The sequence below is a fragment of the Castor canadensis genome, chromosome 18 (assembly GCF_047511655.1).
Source record: "Castor canadensis chromosome 18, mCasCan1.hap1v2, whole genome shotgun sequence".
In the NCBI taxonomy this organism is placed as follows: Eukaryota; Metazoa; Chordata; class Mammalia; order Rodentia; family Castoridae; genus Castor; species Castor canadensis.
The window spans coordinates 26,090,325-26,107,246 of NC_133403.1; positions in this window are offsets into that span (position 1 = coordinate 26,090,325).

The window sequence follows — 16,922 nt, forward strand, 5'->3', positions numbered from 1 at the left end:
GTTGATATCACAGTTTTTAATCTAGAAACTGAAGCTTATTTTGCAACCTTAATCATAATTCTAAGTGATTTAATTCCTGTGCTCTCTTATTTATCTACTTTCAACTTAGAAAAAGTGACTAACATGGAGGATATATGTACAATTTAAGAGTAGAATGCCTGCATAGAATTCCTGAGACTCTGGTCTTGTTCAAAAGCAATAAAAAGTAATAATAGTAACTCTGACATTAATTTAGAATATTTAGTGATACATGCACAGTTGGTTAATGAATAATATAATGAAGTTTAGAAAAACTTGACACCACACAGAATGAATTCTTTTAGATCCACAGAAAAACGTTTTTAGCTCACAGATGTCTCCTCATGATCCTTGCCTGTCACTATTCTGAAGGATGAGCTCTACTCTGTTATCCATAAGCAGAGATCTATTTAATTTCTTCTATGCTTTACACAATTATCACACTGCAAGAGTTCTTTTAAACATAATTTCTAAGTGTAATATACTGCTCTGAATTTACCTATATTGTTGCCTTGTCATGTATAATTATTTTGCATTGGATTCTCTTTTGTGAACAACTGACAATAATCATTCCACTTGTTCTTCACTCTCATGTGAAGATAAGTGGAAGAGTGCAGGACTAATGTGAATTCTAGAATATGTTCTGGTGACAAAATTTTGTTACTGTTGTACAGAGATGAAATTACTGTGTTTGTGTTTAAACCTCTTCAGCTTCAGGTAATGTTGTCAGAGCGTTAAAAATGATCTGCCCCAGTTACTACACTCATTAGCTGTGTATGAGCTTCCTAATGGGCCCATATACATGAAACTCTTTTTATTTTGTTTGCTCTAGTCTCCTGTTTGCTAGATGAATCTATGAGGACTTATTTGCATTTCTGTTACTCTTAAGAATGTTGAATATTTGACACCTGTTTTTCAGTCATTAATAACCTGTTGTACAAATAGTTCTGCTTTTTGATTTGTCCATTATACCCACTGTTTCATTTTCCTTCTCTTATTGATATATAGTAGCTCTTTATACATACTGGACAGGAGTCCTTTTTTATTTCATTCTCATTATTTTACACTGTCTTTACAGTGTTCCTCTGATTTTATTTCTGTTCATGAAAGTGGGTTATAAGGGTCAATATAACCCAAATTATGATTGATCTTTCTATGTTAAATGACTTTCAGACCACTTAAAGAAACTTTCCTAATTTGTAGACCACAGAGATGTCTTTCTTTCATATTTAGGATATCATGGTTTATATTTAAAATCTGGAATACCAATGTATTCAAATTGATTTGTTACTTTTTAGGTAAATTTAATTGTTTTTTTGGGATAAATTGTGACATTTACAGAAGTTCTTAAAATATTCTTGAATTTATCCTCTCACAATGTATCTTTTTTGTTTATAGGGACTTAATTATTTTTCTGATGAAGTATGGGAACTCAATTCATTCTGAACATATTGTATACTGATTTCTTTCACTTGTTGCCATCTGTCATCCTTAGCACAATCTTACTGTGAAGACTGTTTGTGCTTCTACTTCTTCGCACATCTTTCTTAGTTCAGGAATTTTCAGCATCAAATGAGTGATGTTAATTTTGATGTCAAAATCATGACTAAGAAATTGTTCCATAGCTGATGTTTTTATGATGTTATACTTTATATATTTTTAAAGCCTTGTCTGGGCGCGTTGCAAAGTCTTTCTTATTTCCAATACCACTTTTGCCAGCCTGACAATGTGAAGCTCTAAGTCTTTATACCCAACTCAGTACCCACTCTCCTTTTCATTGCTGCTGACACCGGTTGGGGAAAGTATAGCAACCTAAGCTTCTAAACAGTCCTTTGTCTGCATTACTACCTAGAAATATCACTGAATTATACTTACAAAATCACACTTTTCAAATGACCAGGAAACAACCATGTATCCCAAATCCCAGTCACATCTCTACTAACTTTATCCATATTGTGATCCATCGACTAGCCACCACAATGCCTGCAAATGATTGAAAGAGACTCACTTTACTCACATTTCAAATGGATTCCCTACATGTCCTCTCAATAAGTCTTATATACTCACCAAAGTAGGAAAACATCACCATGATTTATCTATACTCATTTTCCAAAGTGCTACCTGCCTAACTTAATTCACTAAATCTTTGATACTGCTGTACCATATCTCCATTATACCACCAGAATGATGAATTTATTACCTATACATGGTCCCAAACTCTCTAGTTACAAATAATTCATCATTGTATTTGAAAAATTGCAAACCACTCACCAAACCAAAAAGGGTCTTCCACTGCATGCAATGGATTAGGAGAATAAGTTAGATACTAGATATAATAAAGGATAAAATGTTAATAGCTATAATGAATATGTAGGTGTGGAGGTAACTGAAGAGTGAGAAAGTATTAATAATTAGAAAATGCAACAAACAATTGAGGTTTCCAAATTCAGAGAATCAGTTTTGCACTTTTTAGAATTAGTCAGAACAAGTGTACTATATGATCTTTCTAGTTTCCAACAAAAAATCTACCTGTAAAAAACAAGGAATGTAATATTACTTTAAATTATGAGACAAAGAAGGAAAGAAAAATAGTCACTGAATTGTTTTTTGTCTCCAATTAAGAGGGGGAAATGTGGTATATCAGTAAATGAATATTTACATTAATAAGATCATATGTTCAAGTTAGTTCTTGAGTATTGAATTTGATGAACACATCTTTGAAATCACAGACTGGCCATTTAAAATACTTTATTGTCTTCAAGTTAGGAATTTTCTGTTAATTTATACATGAATAATAAACAAGGGAAGAAAACAGGAATATTATGCAGAAATATGATTTCAATGACAGACTATTTTGAATTAAAGAAGAGAAACTAAGTTTGGTTTGATGATTTTTGAGGTTTTTCTTGGTTACTATATCAAAAACTGTTTTGGGTTGGACTTGGAATGTACCCCAAAGACTCGGGTTTTGGATGCTTGGTCCTGAGGCCCATAGTGTTCAGAATAAGGTCAGTTAGGGGTGATTGGATCATGAGAGAACTTAGTGAGAATTCACAGCTTAAGAGGTTATTCTGACATGGAAACAATTTTGAGGAAGTAGGTCATTCTGGGGTATGATTTTGAAGGGTATCTTTTGACCTTTGCCACTGCCCACACTCTCTACATCTCAAGTATTTTCACACAGTGATGGAAAGCTGACTTACACACAAACACTTTGGGATATATTTATTTTGCCCATTGCTTTCTTGTATTTTTAAATAGTACACACACACATCCACATGCATTTATTATTTAATTTTATCTCATAAATTTATATTTATCTTACTACATTTATGTATTTTTTTCAATATAATGAGAAAAAGAAGTTTACATATTCCATTTGCCCAGAATGGGGTATGTGCAAAGAATAATATTGGGCAAGGTTTTATAATTACTAAGTACCCAGAATTAATGGATTCTAATGATATCATATAATGTTCATTATAACCATTAAAATGTATCTGGAGTACCAAATACAACACTTGAGCATAATATTTTCAAAGTGACTTGAGGTATAAGTTCTCTGAGAAAGAGATTTGTAGAAAAACCATTCCATAGCCTTACCTAATTGAATAGAATTTGCCATTAGATTACCCTTGCTTTCCCTGTGATAGAAGTGGGGCAATTTAATGTTTGTAACAGTATATTACTTCATTCATTAAACTTCATACCAGTAAAAAATCAGACAGTTTATTAATTAAAATAAATTACACTTGCACATACTTGAAATAAAGACTTCAATGTCACCTATCAGTTTTCTGGTCCAAGTACAGAATGTAAACACTCAAGAGCAGTATTTTTATTTTGCTATAGCAGTCTTAGAGCTCAGCATTCTCCATCTTTCAGCTCCAAGGTTAAGTTTTTATTAAATGTTCATTTGAAATATACTTAAAAGTGTTTTCAACAGGGGTACTCATTTTTCAGATTCTAGGAAAATTCATTTATTTTATTCACAATTGACATTAATGAAACCTAAAAACTATTCATATCATGAAGATTTAGGTCACATAAGGGAGAGGGAGGGTAAAAGATGGAAGTTGAGAGTGTACGTATGGTTCATGTGCTCTCTATACAAGAATAAATAGAGAATTTTCACATGTGTTGAAGCCACCATAAGTAGGGGAATAGAGGAGAAGGAAGAAACTTAAAGGAGAAAAACCATTGAGTCTTATAATACATATATACATAAAAATGTCACAAGAATAGTCTCTGTGTAGCTATCTTAAAGAAAAATTTGTTATTTCTTTCATTTACAAAATTGGAGAGCAGGAGGATGGAACAGATTCTGCCTGGGGGTGACTGTTACCATTGAGAAGGTAGAGGAGGTGGGGAAAATGTTGGGAGTGTGAATATAGTACAAATTATGTCTACAAATGAATGTAAATGGAAAAATGATACCTGTTGGAACTATTCCAGGATTGAGGGAATGGGGGTATATAAGATTGATAAAGGGGTAAACTCATTTATAATTTATTTGATAAAAGAGCATTACAAATGCAACAATGTACACCCACTTGTCATAACAGGAAAATAAATAAATTTTAAATATTTATTAAAAGATTCAAGAAATACTGCTCCAGTCAACATTTCTCCTTAAGGAGCATTGGTAATTTGATTCATTTTAAATATTCAGGATGTCCTTTTCTGTTTTGAGTTGAAAATAATGATGCCCTCCACCTGTATTTGAGGCTGCATTGCATCCTGTTTACAGTTCAGCCACAAAGCACATCTATCTTTTAATTTCACAATAAATATTATATTTGCCATTAATCATTCATGAATTAACTCTTAATACTTGTTCCATCCACTATAGACTTGACTGTCACACCTCTGAGGCAGCAAAAATTGAACACTCACTTTCATGCAATCATTTGGAAATAAGTCTCAGAAAACAAAAATTGTGCACACAATGTATTCCTCTCTACCCAAAACTAATAATTATGTTTCTTTGGAATATAGAAATTATAAAATCATTTTCACTGGATTGCTCTTTGGAATTGAAAATTCCATATTCTTAGGAGGAAGATGTGATTTAAATGTTTTTGCATAATTTTCTGTTGTTCATTTTCATACTCACTAAAAGCATGACAGCCATAATTATGAACCAACCTTATTCAAAATAATTATTAACAAGATGTAAGATTTCTATCCTAATAGTAAGAAATAGTAATATCTATTAAAAAGCAACTATTATATATGTATTTTGTAAATAAGTCTCTATGTCTTTTGATGAGAATCTGTGAATAGGGAAAGTTTGAATGCTTCCTTCATTATTTGAGTACATTTTTTTTCCTTGCACTTCTATTATTGCTCTGATTAGGAATTTCTAAACTTTGTTGAGTAAGAATGAGGAAAGTGCACATCCATGTTTTGTTCTGGACTTTAATGAAAATGTTTTCAGTTATTCTCCATTTAGTATAATGTTGGCAATAGTTTGTCATATATCGCCTTTATTATATTGAGGAACATTCCTTCTATTCCTAGTTTCTTCAGAGCTCTTATGATGAAAGGATGTTGAATATTGTCAAGGGCTTTTTGTGCATCTATTCATATGATGAGGTGATTTTTTTTGTCCTTGCTTCTGTTTATATGATGTATTACATTTATGGATTTGTAACACATACCTGGATAATTATGAACATGGGTTATACCTAAATACAGATGTATACCCTGGGAACTTTCAAGAATACAGTTTTATCTTAAATTCCTTAAAGTTCTAGAAATAAAATAAAATAAAATACACAAAAGTGGAAAATTACTGGAGTGCTTTCTTCTGTCTACTTAGAACAGAGGTAATGAAGATTACCACAGCAATACAGTATTTTTATGAAATTTCCAACCTACAGTGATGAACAAACGCATGTTCAACAGACATTAATGCTCAAGGAACAGCCAATCTAAATAAACTTTACATCAAGATAGATAAATTTAAAGCAGCTTTTTCTCAAAATACATTTGTCTAGGAGGAATATAAAATTATAAGCTGGCCTAAAAGTAGTATTAAATGTAAATGCAAGGTAAAAATTTGACCATTGTATTTTTAGGAAAATAAAATAAAAATCTAGCATGTTACTAATCTATAACAAAATATAAACAAATAAGCAAACAAATCACAAATATAGATGGCATGACCTACATGGAATATTTTACCATTAAAAAGAAAGGAAAAATTAACCCTGAACAAATCCTGTAAAGGAAAAAAAACAGTTTCTCTGAGATGCTGTTGTATCATACTGAAACTAGTTGCCTTTCACATATATGTGAGATACAATGAATAAATTGGTCATTGCATCTTTATGGAAATAATGTAAAAAGACCGAGTCACATAAATAAATCAATGAAAAAGTAACAAATAAATATGACACTATCTACTTGTACTCTATTGTAATTTCCAAATAAATTATTTCCCAAGTTTATGGTCAATGGACAATGCTGTAGAAATCTAGAAATTAGTACAAAAATGGTAACATATGGGAGTATACTCAGCTGCCTGCTTAAGACATTGTACATGAAGGCTACTAACCAATGTAGCATTTTGAAAAAGTTTCTGATATCATGATAAAAGGATAACCAAGGTGACCACAGGTTATCTGTGCCAAAGATACAAAATATATCTAAGTCATATTTTATAGTAGATGATATTCATTTAAAGGAAAACTCTTTCTCATAATTCATTTCACTACTCATGAAAAGTACAGTTCAATTGAACAAAGATGAAAATAATGTTTTTGCAGAGGCAAAAAATATAACATCATGGATATATGTCAGAAAAAATTTGAAAAAATAGAACCATTGAATTTCTTGGGAAATAACATAGACATATCAAAACCAGAATAAATACAAAAACTAAAACTAAAAAATAAAGATTCCAATAACAATCTTTGCTCTACTCCAACTTTTGTAGTAAAGGAATATAAAACTATATACATTATTAATTTGGAGAAGAAAAACACACTTTCCCTGAATGTGTGAGAAATCAGACTAAACTAAGTTGGAATTCAGTTCTGTATATAAAAATATTATAAGGGTGAAAAGCAAGAAGTAGGAAGTCACAATTCTATGTATCAGGCTGAGCAAAGAAAGGGATAAAAAACTGTTGTAGAAATACATTGAATTTCATACAGAAACAAAGAAAAGTCACTCAAATATTGCAGTAGAAATTACATAAGTAGAATGTTTAAAATGACTACTTGCAAAGAAGACAAAATAGAAAAGTACTTTTCATCAACTGGGGACTAGAGAACATTATCACAATATGAGGAAAAGAAGGAAAATAATTTAAGAATTAAAAAATGAATATCCATATTTCTGGTTGATTATTTGGAAAGATATGAAAATCTAGATATAATATTCTCAAATTTGTCTAAGATAAGGTTCTGGTTAAAATCCAGTCACTGATTCCAATGAGAAAACTGACTGTAGAACTGAAATATAAGTTTTTCATAACCTGGCTTTAAAGCACAGTACAAATGAAGGTGTCCTGGACATATTAGTATGTTAGGAACTTGGAAAACTTCTACAGAAAATCCTGAGAGGCTCATGGAATGTTATAATCAAATGATGTAGTTGTCCTAGGAAATTAAATATCAAAACAAGTGCTGGATTTATTTTAAAATGTCTTCAAGCATAAAATCTGTCATTTATTAAGTTCTATGTTATCTTGTTATGAAAGTGGTAAAAAAAAAACCCTTGCAATTTTGATGGAGCAATATGCTGTGAGAAGTGTACATGAGAATGCTGACAAAATGGCTTTTACAAATTTGACTACAAAAACACAGGGAGGTCCAAGATGAGGACTATGGTAAGGAAGCAAATACCTGAGCTCTGACCACAAAACTTCACTGGGATGCTGGAGCCATGCTTGGTGAAGTAAAGCACAAACCAGAATCAAGCCTCCAACACCTTGAACCCTTAGCCCTTGGAAGGCATCCCCACAACACCTTATGCTGAGAAAATTTGAGGGCTGCCACTGCAGAAACAACTACCACCACTGGCTACAAACCTGCCTGTGAGACATTTTACAGACCATACAGGTGAATGCCATGTGTCACATGGAAATACCCCAGACAACCTGGGAAAAACCAGCACAGCCCCTGGGCAGACTGACCCACACTAAAAAAAACTGAATGATAAACAGTGAATGTAATCTAGTACAACAGTAGAGGGGGCTGGAAAGAGCACTGGAGAATGGGGGAGGGGCAAGGAACTAATTTTAGCATAAACTGTCAGTAAACAAACACCAGAAAGGCAGGAAGGCCTAGAGCAGTGGGTAAAAACCCACTTCCCAAAGCAGAGCAGGTAGCAGATCACAGAGCTCATCTCCTGAGCCAGTGAGCAACACCCAAAGGCAAACTGTCCCTCAAAATTGAAAAATACAGAGCGAACCATCATGAAACCCTGACAGCAGTAGGAAGGCTGATGGAAAACTGACCTTGTCTGAGAGAAATGGGGCAGGACAAAGAAATAAGGCCCCAGCCCAGAAATCCCAGTAAACAAGCATAGTGAAAAGCCACCTCCAAAGCATTACAACTAGTGGACTGCAGAGCTGATCTCCTGTTTCTGAGGGCAGATTTCAAGTTTAAAGAGCCACACCTCACTGGGGGAGGAGCTGACCAAGCAGCTGAAAGATTACACAACTCTCAGCTGAGGAAATTAATATCCTGGACCACCCTGCATTTTCTGGCAAAGCTACCTAACCTCACAATTTCAACTTGTAGACAGAAGAACAAAACACTACTCAAAAGCCCATCACCTGGTGAGACCACGCCAGAGCTTCTGCTTATATGACAACACCAGGAGGAACTCCAGAACTTAATCTAAGACTAAAATTATATTGCTCCTGAAGGTACTTTGTTTTAATTTGTTTGTTTGTTCATTTTTCTATTATCTTTTTTTCTCTTTCTATACTATCAACATTACCATCATCATCTTATCATCCATACTCTCATCTCCTTCACTCTCCTTTGCTAAAATCTATAGCTCCCATTCCCAACAACTCATTCTGCCCCTTCTCATCTGCTCTCTCTCCCATCCCTCACCTTCCACTCCCATCTCTGCTAACCTGTCACCCCAGACTTCCCCTCCCTCCTACACACTCATCAGACACTGACCAACCTACTATACCAACTTTACAGAACCCCCAATACCTGTAATCCCTAACACAAGAACCCTCTCCTACAACAACAGGAATATACCCTAACACACACAAGTACCACAACAAACAGCAGTCTCCACACTGCTTCCCCAATCACCAACTATTCATCCCATGTCTCCCTTTAGTGCCAAACTATCCAACTCGCCTTGCAAATTTTAAACCCCCATCTCTGACTGTTTATCAACATTACCACCAAGTCATCTCCTATATAACATTAAACTACTGGTTGTATATTAAACCTGTAAATTAGTTATTACTAAACTACACCCAGAACAGGGACAGAAAAAGCACATAACCTTAGCTAAAAACTCAAGACAGCCACAAAACAAAAATTAAATCAAGGGAAGAAAACAGGTGACTGAAAACACCAACTGGTTTATTAAGAACATAGTTGCACAGTACCAAGTAGAGCAATTGGAAGAAGAAAACGTTTGGAAACCGTTCTCCCACCAAAAATATTTTAATGTAGGACTCAGAGGGAAATGAAGAAAATGGACACCCAGTTCAGAACTCGAAGATAAAATAGAAATTAAAGGAAAAACTGAAGAACTTTTAGCCAAACAAGACCCACAAAAGAAATATGCAATAACTCATCAGCTCCATTAAAAACCAAACCTGTGAATTATGGTCATTGAAAAAGAGAAGAGGTCCAAGAGAAAGGGATTCATAATATATTCAATAAAGTAAAAACAGAAAAATTTCAAAACCTAGAGAAAATTATGCCCATTCAGGTACAGGAAGCCTCCAGGACACCAAACAGACTTGACCAAAATAGAACTTCCCCACAACATATTATCATTAAAACAACAAGCACAGAAAATAGAGAAAGAATATTGAAGGCTGTAAGAGAGAAAAACGAGTAACATATAAAGGTAAGCCCATCGAAATCACAGCAGATTTCTCAACAGAAACCTTAAAAGCAAGAAGGGCATGGAATGATGTATTCCAGGAACTGAATGAATGTAACTTCAACCCTAGGATACTCTACCCAGTAAAACTATCATTCACAATAGATGGGACAATAAAAGTCTTCAATGATAAGCAAAAACAAAAGCAATATATGACCTCAAAAAAGAAATATATGACCACCATTACAAAAGATTCTCCAAGAAATTCTGTACACAGTAACTGAAAGCAAACAAAACCATGAGAGGACAGGCAATATTAAACCACAGGAGAAGAACATACAAGGAATCATACTATATCAATTCAGCTGCAGACAATCAACCCCTTCAACAACAAAACTTCTAAATGACAGGAATCACCACATATCTATCAATATTAACACTGAGTCAATGGACTCAACTCACCTATCACAAGACTTTTTTGTGATCAGTTTTGGCAAACTGGATTTAAAAGGAAGATCCAACAATCTGTTGTTTACAGGAGATCCACCTGATGGAGAGAAACAAACACTGGCTTATGTTGAAAGGCTAGATGAAGATTTACCAAGCCAATGGTCCCCTAAAACAGGCAGGAGTAACAATACTTATCTCAGACAAAGCAGACTTCAAACTTACATTGATCAAAGGAGATGAAGAAGCACACTCCATACTAATAATAGGAGAAAACTCCAAAAGGAAATAACAAATATCAACCTATAAGCACCCAATCTCAGTGCACTCAATTTCATCAAAAATACTTTAAAGGACCTATAAGGCACATATAAACTTAAATATAGTGGTAGGTGGAGACCCTAATAACCCCCTATTACCAATAGACAAGTCATCCAAACAAAAAATCAATAAAGAAATTGTAGAACTAAATCACACCATAGATCCAATGGACGGAGCTGATGTCTGCAGAATATTTCATCCAACATTCACACAATATATACTCTTCTTACCAGCCCAGGGAACTTTCTCCAAAATTGATCATATTTAGGGCACAAAGGAAGCATTGGAAATCATAAGAAAATAGAAATATTCCCTTGAATTCTATCTGATCACAATGCGTTAAAACTAGAACTCAACAATAAAAACAACAGCAGAAAATATGCAAACAATTGGAAGGTGAATAACACATTGCTCATGATCAGTGGGTCATTGGTGAAATAAAAAAAGAAATTAAAAGTGTCCTGGAAGTTAATGAAAATGAAAGTATGACTTACCAGAACCTATTGGACACAGCAAAGGCAGTCCTAAGAACAAGGTTTATAGCCATGAGTGCCTATATTAAAAGGACAGAAAGATCTTCAATAAATGACCTAATTCTATATCTCAAACTCCTAGAAAAACAAGAACAAGCAAGCAAAAAAAAAAAAAAAACAAGCAGAAGGAGAGATAAAACAAAAATAAAGGTCAAAATGAATGAAACAGAGAACAAAATCCATACAAAAAATCAGTGAAACAAACAGTTGGATCTTTGAAAAAATAAGGAAGATTGACAGAACTCTGCAAATCTGACTAAAATGAGGAGAGAAAAAACCAAATTCAGTAAAATCAGAAATGCAAAAGTGGAGATAACAACAAATACCATGGTAATCCAGGGGATCATCAGAGACAACTTGATACGTGTGGTTTTTTCATGTTGTCACATATATCTTCCATGTTCCATTCACATTTTCTTAGAATTTTTTATTATCTTTTATTGCTTGGTCTAATTCCTCTAGTTTGTTTTCCATTCTTGATACTCTATTTTCAACTTGCTCCACTCTTTTCATCAAGCTTTCCATTGTGGTATTTATTTGAGATATTGAGTTGTTTATTTTAGATTGATTGTTTTTCAGGGCTTCCTTATCTTTATTTCTTTCCTCTTTCATATCCTGGATAGTCTTCTCAATTTCATCCATTTGTATTCTCTTTGAGTCATTTATTTGTTTATTCACATTCTGTTTTAGGTTAAATGTGAACTTTTGCACTTCCTCTTTGACATCATAAATCATATTTGCTATTTTTTTTAATTCATTATTTGATAGCTCTTCCTCAATGCAAGTGTTTGGATCCTTACTGGTGAAATTGGCTTTTGATGGAATGTGGGTGCTTGCTGTTTTATTTTGCATTGAGATTTATGCATCTGGAGTTTTTTGGATTAGGATTTTAATCCCTTTATGCCCATGTAGTAGCCATTTTTTTTTTCTTTCCTGGTGCTCCAGCATATCCCTAAGAGAGGGGTATGCTGGATATATTACCCCATTGCATGGTTCTTCTTGTGGTGCTGATTATGTCTTTTCTCTCTTCAGCTAGGGGACTGTAGTTCCTGCTCTTTGAAGAGGGTGCAGATGCTCAACTGTCATTGCAGTGGGGAGTGTTGTGTCTCTGTGTACTTTCTGTGGGAGGGGACTAGACTCCTAGCACAAGCAAGTAGCAGATTGCCACTCAGTGGAGGAGCTGGAATTCCAGCTCGTGGACAGGAGAGATGTGACTGTTCTTCACGGAGGTGCAATGTGAAGCACTAGGCTTCTATGAACCTTGGAGGAACAGAGAATCTGGTGCTGCCTGCAGCTTTCATCTGCTCATTGTGGAGTCTGGCATTCTTGGTGTTTGGCAAGGGAATTATGGCTCTCTTCCTGTCATGGACAGTGGGGAGTGTTGGGCCTATGTGCTCTGTGGGAAGAGAAGCTTCCTGGTGCCAAAAAATAGCAAAGCCTTGAGCCTTAGGTTCACTTAGGTGAGTGGTGACAGGCTCCTGCTACTTAGGAGCAAGTTGAGGGCTCCCATGGAGCAGCAGAGCTGGTAGGCTTGAATCACCTGGTGCCTACAGGCAACAAAGGACTTGGGGTCTACTTACATTGGTGCATGGGCTTCCTGGGGCCATGGAAACTGCTGCAGGTGCAAGGGGCTCAAGTCTGCAGGTAGCGTGTGCCCTGAGGCACTGGGATACCTGGAGCCATGGTAACTGCAGGAGGTGTGGGGGAGCCAAGCCTTCAGACATCAGGAATTCTGGGGCCTGCTTTCCAGGTGTGGGCTTCAGGACAATATTGCAGCAGTTCTGCAAGCATTGGATACAACGCCTTTGGGTAGCAGAAGCTACCCAAAGAAAATCAGGAGCCTGATTTTCTTCACAGACTTCTAGTATCTCAGTTTAGTGGCTCTGTTGATGGCTTGGATCAGGAGAGCCAAGTCTGGGTTCTGCTCATGTTTCAGGCAGATCAATGCTGTGGTGTTACTACTGGCTGTGTCTTCTACTATCCATGGAGCAACAGGAGCTGAGGGTACTGCTTGCACAGGGGTGCTGATTTCCCTAGAGTTTCAAGGTCAAGATAGCAGGTCGTGTGGTAGGGGAGAGGGTGGAGCTCTGAATTTCAATATGTGCTGGGAAGTAGTACTTACTGCCAAGGGAGCACCAAGTGATGGCGCCTGAAGACTTGTGCCAAATTTAGGGATGGGGATTGCCTGTGTTAAGATGTAAGTCATTCTTCCCATGCTTCCTGTGATTAGTTGCTTCTCTATTTGCTCATTCAGAAATAGAGGTAGTTGCTCTTCTATCTCATTTTTTTAGAGGTTTGTAGTTCTCCTTGTAAAGGTCATTCGCATCCTTTGATAAGTTTAATCCTAGGTATTTGATATTTTTGAGGGTATTGTAAATTGAGTTGTTTTCATATATTATTTCTGAACTTGTTCATTGTTGGTGTATAGAAAAGCTAATGATTTTTGTACGTTGATTTTGTATTCAGCAATTTTGATAGAGGAAAGGACTTTTCCATATAGAAGAAGAGACAGAATTATACATTTACACTGAAAATAGCAAACAAGACATTTGACATTTGAAAATCCAACGGAACAACTATCTTATCTATACAGGGTAAACAATCAGACACCCCATGCTGACAATTAAAGATTTTGAAGTTGAAATTTACCAAGACAACATAAGATTGTGAAGGAGTTTTTGACATGAATACGCAAATGCCAACCAAAAATGAGCACGTATTCACAGTAGTAAGTTAGAAAAGAGTAAGATAGTATAAATTTACACAATATTTCAGTTTAAGAATGGTATAAACAAAAAAGGGCATTCAGAAAGTACTGTACAAAATAATTATAAAGAAATGAATAATATGGAAAAAAATAAAGAAGGGGAATATATGATAGACTGTTGAAAATAAACCACTAAAACTACATTGAAAAAGACAAAATTCACAAAATGAAATCATTACACTATATATATAGATATGCATATATACACATGTACATATATTACTTCAGAATAATGAAAATGAATGATGCAAATAAGTAGACATAATACACTGGAACATTCAAAATCAAGGATAAATTCAAATTCCCACAAATAGATTACTCAAGAAAATACAATACCAGAAGTAGGTAAATGTCACAGAGCTCTAAACTGGCTTTCAAACATTGAGTACATGAACCAGAAAAATGACAAAATTTTAGGAAGATTCTGAACTCACAATACCAAAGCAAATCAAGCCACATGTTGTCCCTATCATGATGTGCTTAGAATTTGGTATTAAACATTTACACAAGTGTTAGACATAACTTTAAATATGGAAAGAAGCAAAACTGGGTATACAGATATTATAGCACAAAAAATGTTGTAATTAAGAATTAGAATTAATGTATAAGAAATTGGAAACATTCCAATGACCTAAACTAAACAACTACAGCAGATAATGTCACAATAATAACAAAAATATTATAAATGTATAGTTATTAGTCAACTTAATGATTAAAAGTTGAATGAAGCTAAAAATCTGAGAAAACTTAAATGTATAAAGTGCATTAAGTAGAAAGTGTGATTTGTGAAGCCCAAATGGACTTTTAAATACTTTGTAAATGAAGAACAACTGAACAAGTTAGAATTTTGGTGGAGGCTCTTAAAAAAATACAACCAAGGACTGAAGGTGTGGCCTGAGTAGTAAAGAGCATATTTTTCAAGTGTGAAGCCCTGAGTTCAAACCCTAGCACCACCACAATAAAAAATCCATAAAAGTACAACAAAGATGGCCATATTTTCCCAGGGTCAGGATGATCCTTGTCTAGATATAAAAGACATATGGAAACTAAGGTATAAATTCAGAGACAAAAGCAGGGAAAAAGACATTCTGATATAATATTGATTTGTATTTTGATTATGAAATAAGAAAGGAATTACTTGGAAGAAGCAACAATGGAATACCAAGTATGTATGACAGGATGGGGAAAAAGATAAAAACCTATCACCCTGATGCCCAGAACATGTGTTCAATAGCTCTGATTTCCATATATACTTAAATTCTAATGTCCTGGGCAGCTTCATGTGTATGTGATTAGAAACACTTTTATGACAATTAGATAACTTACTTCCACTCAGTTTTTGCTTTGAACATACATATTGAACTTCAACTATATTCTATTTGGTGAACTTGATTTTGGTATAGTTAGGTATCAGCTTATTTCCGTAATAGTTATTCAAGTACAGGTCAATAGCTTCTTGTTTCTGTATTGTGAATTTTTCCCTTTTTCCTTAGAAGGTTGGAAGTGGTTCCGTTTTCCTCAGGTACAGAAAGGCATAGTTCTCTATTGAAGTTGGCTTTTTTTTGAATAACTCATTTCTTACCATTCTCAAAGCAATATATTTTCTATGATAACATCTGAATGTAATTTCCTTTCTATCTTTTATATGTTTTTCTATCTCTCTTGAGTCACATGTTCTTTAGCTTAAATGTGGAATATCCTGTCCTGTGGAAAAGTGTTTATACTTTCTCTTCTTTTCCATCATTTTGTGTGAATTCCTCCATATTCTAAGTTTTCCTAGTGGCCTTGTTTTGCACACAATGAAGTTCAGTGTGATATTTTACTGACTCAAAAAAAATATTTGTAATTGAATTTGTGCATGGTTTAAAACTTTTCCTTTTCTTGAAAGTTACAATAGAGCCTAATAGGTTGTGGCATCTTTATTTTGTGGGAATTTTGTATTCTGTTATATTAACAATTTGAATATAAAATTAATATTAAAGGAATTTTAATCACTTCAAAAATGTAACTTCTCACTGTTTCATTTCCATATATGTTTCCTTAATATTGTAACATATTTTGAAGAAAACTTCATTTGACCATTATCTCCATTGTATACATCTTTAATTAGACAGATTGGCCCCTACTAAAATAGATAGTAAATATATAGATATGTTGGTTTTTCTTGTTATTATGATATTAGGAACTTCCCCAAAATTCTAAGCTGTCTTGAACATCTTCATGTAGTATTACTGGCCAGGTGAACCCACTCTAATAATTTACCATTTTCATGAAATATATTTTGGTTACAATTTCTAGATTTCTATATCATTTTAATTTGGCACTGGAGTCTTGAAGTTATCAGAAACACACATGTGGTTTAAATTAAAATCTCTCCTTCATAATTAGCCTTGTATGTGGAACAAAGTGTTTTGTATATGTGGCTTCTGACAGTTACTCAGAGCTTTTGGAATGGATTTGACAGTGGTCTTATTGTCATCACTCCCATGGACACTTCTCTATGTACTATTGTTCTATCTAAATTATGGATGTTTTTCCAAGGTTCATCACAAAATAATTGGTAATGTTATATATGATTTAATTCTTTGATTATATATGTATATTTCTATTAGCACATTGCTGAAATTTTAATATTTTAAACCAGATGCTTCAGAAAGCTTGGTCTGTGTCCTAAGTTTGCTTGATTTAAAAAGTAATTGGATTTCAACAAAATATTAAATTCAGGCATTTCTGTTAATAAACACAGCATGCTTGTTATTCAGTCATGTTGCAGTTTTTGTTTATGTCTTAGGGAA